Source organism: Argentina anserina, chromosome 3, assembly GCF_933775445.1.
Source record: "Argentina anserina chromosome 3, drPotAnse1.1, whole genome shotgun sequence".
NCBI lineage: Eukaryota > Viridiplantae > Streptophyta > Magnoliopsida > Rosales > Rosaceae > Argentina > Argentina anserina.
The window spans coordinates 19,110,875-19,119,541 of record NC_065874.1 but is presented as its reverse complement, the minus strand read 5'-3'; positions in this window follow the sequence as shown (position 1 = coordinate 19,119,541).

Here is an 8,667-nt window from a genome sequence, read left to right as displayed (position 1 = left end):
ACAACATCAATTAATCATCGAATAGCAATTAAACATATCTCAATCTTGTGATCATCTATCAACCATAAATTCAAATATTATACTCCTCCTAGATAGTTAAAGACACCTAATGACTCAAAACAAAACAAAAACAAAGCAGTTTTTTTTTAGATTTTTCCAATTTTATGACTAACAAAAACAAAGATGCAAACCCCACCCCACACTTCAAAATTTACATTGGCCTTAATATAACAAAGATAGACAACTAAAACAAGTAGCATGACATAGAATTCACGAAAAACAAACAAAATCATAAAGGACAAAAACAAAACACAATTTGAATCAACATAAAGAGATGGAGGGAAAAGAAAATGCACACTTATTGATGGCTCCTCAAAAACTTCATATCGGATGGTTGCTTCTCATAAAGCGCTTAAGTTTAAAGTCTCTTAGCCTAAACTTCTTCAAATTCTCATGATTGTGTTGTAGGGTTTTGGAGAGAAGTCTCCTCGACATCATGCTCCATAAAGCTCTCATAGTATGGCTTCCAGCGATGTTTATTGACCGTGAATTCTGTTCCTTTCACATCACTTTTGAAAAATATAGCTCCAAAAGAAAAAATGTTAGTGATAGTAAAAGGTCCTACCTATCTAGAACGTAACTTGTCAGGAAATAACTTAAGTCGAGAATGAAACAATAAAACTTTCTGCCCAACGACAAAGTCATTCCAACGAATCATGTGGTCATGGAACGCTTTAGTCTTCTCCTTATACGTCATTGCCGAATCATAGGCCACATTCCTAATCTCTTCAAGCTCTCGTGCAATTATAGCTTCCTATGCAATCCGGCCTCATCAATGTTCATGGGTTAAAGTTCTTCACCGCCCACTAAGCTCGATGTTTAAGCTCCACGGGAAGATGGCACGCTTTGCCATAGACTAACCTGAAAAGATACATACTAATAAGAGTTTTTAATGCATTTCTGTAAGCCCATAAAGTATCATCTAACATCTGGGACCAATCCTTTCTATTAGGTCCAACTCATTTCTCTAAGATCTTTTTGATTTCACGGTTAGATACTTCTGCTTGTCCATTTGTTTGGGGGTGATAAGGCGTTGAAATCTTATGCTTAATTACATATTTACGCAACAAAGCCTCAATGGTACGGTTTGAAAAGTGAGAACTTCCATCACTAACCATAACTTGTGACATTTCAAACTTAGAAAAGATGTCAGAACGAAGGAGCTCTGCAACAACTCGAGAATTATTAGTCCTTGTGGCTTTTGCTTCCACCCATTTCAAAGCATAATCAATAGCCAAGAGAATATACAAGAATCCATTAGAGTTTGGAAACTGTCCCACGAAACTTATACTTCAACAATCAAAAATTTCGACATGTATAATGGGAGTCATAGGCATTTGATCTTTAGAACCTAGATTTTTTGTTCTTTGGCATCTATCACAAGTCATACAAAAAGCATGTGCATCTTTAAAGATCGTAGGCCAAAAGAAACCTCATTCTAAAACCTTAAAGGTTGTTCTACGTGAACCAAAATGACCGCCACAAGATTCAAAATGACAAAAAACAAGTATAAACTTATGCTGAGACTCAGGGACACACCTCCTAATGATTTGATCAACACAATGTTTCCACAAGGTTCATCCCAAATTTAATACTTATCTATTGCCTTTAACTTAACTTTTTCAGCATGCAATAAAGTATCAGGAATTTGTTTAGAAACAAAATAGTTCACAATATCTGCATATCATGGTTCACGTACCTCAATTTTGAAGAGTTGCTCATCCGGAAAACTCTCTCGAATGGCTAAGGGCTCAGCATCTCTCACCAATCTGCTCAAATGGTCTGCCACAACATTGTCACTTCCCTTATTGTCTTTGATCTCGAGATCAAACTCTTGGAGCAAGAGAATTCATCAAATTAATCTCAACTTGGCATCCTTCTTTGTTATCAGATACTTCAAAACTGCATGTTCTGTGTAAACAATAACCTTGGACTGAAGTAAATAAGAACAAAACTTATCTAACGCAAAGATAACCGCAAGAAGTTCTTTCTCGGTTGTGGTGTAGTTATGTTGAGCATCATTGAGCGTTCGTGAGGTGTAGTAAATAATGTATGGATGCTTGTCCTTCCTCTGCCCTAGCATGACACCAATTTCATAATCAGAGGCATCACACATGAGTTCAAACGGCAAAGTCCAATCCGGGGGTGCCATGATTGGTGCCGACGTCAAGAGCTTCTTCAAAGTGTCAAATTCTTGCTTACAATTATCATCAGTGAAAGGAAAAATCCTTTTGAAGTAACACACTTAATGGTCTCGCAAGTTTAGAGAAATGCTTGATAAACCTACGATAGAAACATGCATGTTTAAAAAACGATCAAATATCCCTCACAATTGAGGAGAGAAGTAAGTGACGGACAAGATCTATTTTAGATTTATCAACTTCAATTCCCTTAGAAGAAACAATGTGAACTAAGACAATGCCTTGAGTAACCATAAAATGACATTTCCCAATTCAAAACCAAGTTAGTTTCTTTACAACATTTAAGCACAAGTTCCACATTCTCTAAGCATGCATCAAAATTTTCACCATAAATATAAAAGTCATCATGAAAACTTCAATTTTAGAACCAATGAATTCAAAGAAAATAACGTTGAAACGTACCTGGGGTGTCGCATCAACCAAAAGGCATTCGATGATAAGCATACGTACCAAAATGACTTGTGAATGTCGTCTTTTCTTGATCCTCCTCCGCAACACTAATCTGATTGTAGCCACAATATCCATCGAGAAAACAATAAAAGGCATGGCCGGCAAGCCTCTCAAGCATTTGATCAATGAACGGAAAAGACATGTGATCCTTCCTTGTGGTGACATTGAGCTTCCTATAGTCAATGCAAACTCGATGACCAGTAACCATCCTCTAGGCACTAACTCATTATCCTCATTCTTCACCACTGTGATTTCGGATTTCTTTGGAACGACTTGAATGTGGGAAATCCACCGGCTATTAGAAATAGGGTAAATCACGCCACAATCATGAAGTTTCATGATCTCATCTTGCATAACCTTCATCATTGGTAGGTGGAGACGCCTCTGAACCTCCTTGGTCGGTTTAGCTGCATCTTCAAGCAAAATAGGGTGGACACAAATGGTAGGGTTGATTCCTTTGATGTCGGCTAAGGTCCAACCTATGGTTGTCTTATGTCGCTTTAGAACGTTAATAAGTCTCTCCTCTTGATCCTTGTCAAGTGCAGATGAAATGATCACCGGCATGGTCTCATTTTCTCCTAAAAATGCATACTTCAAGTGGTCTGGAAGTACCTTAAGATCAAGTTTTTGGGGCTGCACCACTGAAGGAAGATTCTTGTTCGTAGTTAAGAGAATTGGACAAGGGGAAATTGAACTTACGTCATGTGGTAAAACCTCAAGAGATACCATGTTCATTATCACATAAGAGGGCTCGGCATCATCATGGTCTAACATAGAAACATTGGAACCGTCACTTTCAAATCCAACCCCTATGGCAATGGTTGATGCCAACTCGTCCGTTGTCAAGGTATCTAAGAACTAGTATACAACGGAATTAAGAATATCAATAGAAAAACAATCACTAGATTTCGAAATTGGATACCTCATAACTTCAAAGATGTTGAAGCTAATCACTTCACCATCAAACTCAAAGGTGAGTGATCTATCAAACACATCGATCTTTGTTCTTGCAGTGCGCATAAATGGACGGCCAAGAAGGATGGGAATGTCACCGTCCTCTCCTTCAATTGGTTCTATGTTAATGACATAGAAATCAACGGGGAATATCAAAGAGGACACATGCATAAGAACATCCTCAACATAGCCCAAAGAGACTTTGTTAGATCGATCACCTAATCAAATAACAACATTATCTTTTTCAAAGCACCTAGACTTAGATCGATATATATATATATATATATAGTAAAGCATTACATTAATGGATGTGCCTAAGTCTAGCATAATCTTATCAAACTTTGTGTTATTGATAGTACAAGGGATAGAAAAACTCTTTGGATCATTGAGCTTTGATGGTAGCTTCCTTTGTAGCATAGCAGAAATTGCCTCACTCATTGTAACCACTTCCTTCTCTCGTATTATCCTCCTTATTGTGCATAGCTCCTTCATAAACTTAGCGTACTTCGGGATTTGTTGAATGCATTCAATAAGAGGTATGTTCACTTCCACATTCTTAAAGATTTCGAGAATGGCTTGATCAAAGTCATCATTCGTCTTCTTTGCAATTCTATTGGGGAAGGGCACACAAGTAGGAATATTAGTTGAAACCAAACACTTCAACAATTACACCCTTTTCCAACCACGAATTTCCGACTAATGCCTTTTTTGGTTGGTAATAATGGTATTTCCGACGAGCTGGCAATTCATCAGAAATGTGGTCGGAAATAAATAAATACGACTAGGTTTATATTTGGTCTGAAACTTATCAGAAAAAGGCAGTCGTTTTATGATAGTTTGTTTGGTCGAAAAGTCGTCTGAAAGAAAGAAGCATTTCTGATTAGATTTTGTTTGGTTGGATATTTTTCAAAAAACTGTGCAGATATTTCTTATGTGAATATAACTTTTTAATTTATTGAAAGATGGTCACATGACATAGTATAATCACTTAAAACGGTTTTATTTCAATAAGCAAATAAAGTGCAAACTCTTATAAAATTTACATTTCTAATAATTTTGTTTTGTCGGAATGTTGTCAGTAAATGATAAGTATTTTTTTATTAAATTTTTTTTGATCGAATAGTCATCAGAAATTAAAATGCGTACTTAATTTCCGATATTAAATTTTATATTCATCAGAAAGTGGTCATATGACATTACTAAAGAATTCTTTTTTGTTTTTTAAATAAAATTTTCTTTTAAAGGAAACCAAGTTTCTCAAGTAAGGGTTGGCGTACTCTTTGTAATTATTCAATGTTATTATTATTACTAGTTCTATTATTATTATTATTTTGTAAATTTGTAATTGGCCGTGTTTTCAATATATTCTTTAGAATAATTGGGCGGGGGCATAATTCTAAAATATCCAGAGTAGATATGTAAGTATACCCCTTAAAAAAAGTATATATGTATACGGTTGTGATTTGTATTCAAACTAAAACTCTTTGATTATCTTCTGATCCTAGTGTCATACATGCCACTACACTTATCTTTTCTTAAAAAAAAAACTTATCTACCTATAATCATGGGGCCTCTACCCACACTACTTTTGCACAACGTAAAACCAAATATAAATTCTCTCTCTCTCTCTCTCTCTCTCTCTCTCTCTCTCTCTCTCTCTCTTAACGTCTTCTTTTTCTAACGCACTTAATTGGATTTTCTTTGCAGGGAATGGATACAATGATAACTAAAGCTCTAACTTGGATTTTCTTTTGCTACTGAGAAAACAAAACCATAAGAAGTATTTTTCCGCCATGGATTTACACAAAAGAACGTCTTCGATCTAATCCTCTTCCGAGCACGGTCATAAGATTGCTGAAGCTACTCACGCTAAAAAATTTGAAAATCTGATGCTAATGTTTGCATTTATCTCTAGTTCTCTACCCTTTCTCCATCAAAATATTACTAATAAATTAGTATTGTCCGCTATGTTTAGGAGATCATCCCTTTTACTTGAATGTTTGATTTTTTGTTCTTTTAATGCTGAACTTGACACAAGGGGGGCTGGTTTCCTTAATATGAAGTGCAAAATTCAAGGGAAAGAAAGGAGTGGACATACGAAAGAAGCCAAGAGACTCTGGAAGAAAGAAACCAATGGACTTTGGAATTTTTGGATATTATACGAAGTATTTGTTTCGGTACGGTGAATTAATACTCCACATACGTATTTATAAATGGATAAAATTTGATACTGAAAAAGAAACATAATATAAATAGCCATAAAATAAAATAAAGTTGAAAAAAATATTGGAAATACAAACTCGCACAAAACTGTGACCAAAACTAATCGTTGGTAATAATATTATTTCCGACAAAATTACGACGAGATTTGTGGTCGTAAGTGACTATTATTTCTGACTAAAATGGTTGGAAGAAAACATTTGTGACCGGGGTAGTACCGACCGAGCCCGACCAGATTTATTTGGTCGGAAAGAGTATTAACGACCAATGAGGGTTTTTTTTCAACTATTTCTAGAGTCGGAAATCATGTTTTGTGTTGTAGTGAAACCACTAAAGTTAGAATCCTTACATTTATCATGCATGGCATGATCCGATTAAGGCAAGGCATGGTTTGCCTTGGAGGTAACATGGTCTTTCTCAAGGTCATTTTGAACAATTGGCATGACATCTTTGCCCTTAGAAGGCACGACCTTCTTTGGTGGTGGTGTTGGAGTGTCTAGAACTCTCCCACTTCTTGTCATAACTGCTTTTGTGTGCTCAATGTTAGGATTTAGTTGAGTTTGGCTCGGTAACTTACCACCTTCTTGAATCTCATGAAGTCAATCACTTGTCTCATTTGCTTCTTAAGCTCGAATATGTCATTTGAGTGAGCTTGTTGACATGTGACAATAGCTTGAGTAGTAGTTGTTAAATTTTGTTGCCCTTGAGCAAGAGATTTCAAGAGTTCATCATAATTTGGAGCAGAAGCACTAGCATTATTAGAATTAACAACAGGGGGAACGAAACCTTGAGATACATGAAGCCTCACAAACAAACCTGGAGGACGAAGTTGTCCTTGAACTTAAGCATTATTGTTCCAACGAAAATTGAGATGATCTCAAAGTCCAAGGTTGTAAGTGTTGGAATATGAGTCGTACCTCTGTCTCTGTTGGCCCATGAAGTTGAAGATTGAAAGCATCCTTGAGTGTCATTTGGCTGTCGGTTGGAATTAAGTCACCTATTGTGTCGTCCTCATAATCAAAGCGAAAGGGAAATTGAAAGTCTTCCTCCTCTTCTGATTTAGGTGAGGAGTTTAAGATTGAGTTACTCAATGATCTTTTGAAATCTAAGAGCCTTCCTTCTGAACTTGATGCTTGTGCTTCTTTAAATCTTTGAATATGTTCCTTGAGCTCTTGAGTTCTCATAGATAACACAGAAATTCATGGTTCCTGAAATGTAAGTTAGGAAGTTAGCATTTAAGAATACAAAATCAAATAAGAAAAACATGTTCTCCTTCAATTAAGCACGACAATGATGATGGAGAGAGCACCGCAAAAGAGTTAGCCTTTACGTTTTCAATTTCATTACACTTTAACAATTTCAATATGACGTTCAAACGATTAAACAATTGATTGATTCTAAATTGGAAACTGAGCTGGACATGCGACCTAAGTATAGATGTTTAGACACAAGTCTGAATCTTTGTTTCAAAAGGCCGAATAACTAATTCAGAGATAGTGAACACGATATGACTCATTTGTTGAGCTACGTGGGGCGAACTCCCTATCGAATCCATCACCAAGATGTATGTTGGTATGTAGTTCTCTGAGATCCAATTTTGGTTCCGTGCACTAAGGTAATGAAAGAGCGTGCCCCTTACTCAGCTGAAAACAAACTTGGGTATCAGACAAATCTCCAAGTGTTAATAAAAGCCGTCCTCAACCTCATGAAATCCTGAAATATAGCATGAAGGGTTAAGACTAATATTAACAAAAGTGACTTTATCTATTCCGTTTGATTTACAACCTACAATAATCATTCATTCAATCATCGAAATAACAACCTAAGAGTATTTACTATATGTTACAACAAAATAAGATCATCTTATACAAATTTACAATATGAACTGTGAATTCAACATTAAAGATTGGGGATACGGCAACGACGCCATTTAATGAAAGCGTTAGAATTACTCATCAATATTAACCTTGTAAACAATCGTTAGTAGTATATAACAATAGGGTATCGTTACAAGCCGGGGATTCAATCCAGGGAATGAATCACAGAACCACATAATATCAAACTCACGATTTGGGTTTAAAGATTTTATAAGTTTTGGATTCAATAATAAATAGAAAGATAAATCTTAAGCTACTATATACATGTGATTAATCAATCAATACAGAAGCAATCACAAAACAAACTAAACAAGATAAACGAAACCAAGATCTAATCTCAAACAAATTCATATCGTGCATCATCTAGAGTAACTTAGGTTCGATCATGCAATTAGGGTCCTCCGAGAATATCATATCACATAGACACTTAACACATTCAAGCATTGTTTCGAGCCTTACTTAAAATCTACACAATTAACCTAACATGCATACTCTAAGCAGCAAGTAAGTGAATCACGTTTATTACTCAAGTCTTTAATCGAACAACCTATATATTATACTCCGAGCAAACATGACAACTAAGCAATCTCTAAGTTAAACAATAAAAACTCCCGGAAATAAATCCAAAATCATAAACTAAAAACCGATTTCATTCACCAATGTATTATTCAAAAGTTACATATAATCTCATAGACAACACCATAGTAAACTTAACAAACTATAAAACAATAATCATCTAAGAAGAACAACAACATAATTACGATTTCTAAAATAAGTAGATCATAGAGTTACACTTTGAATTATCCTCTGAGGCTTAAGACAAGATAAAGAGATCTTCAAGGGTGTGGACGTCCTAGGCTTTGATCTTTGGAGCAAAAGAATGATGAAAGGCTGGTTGAAATCAG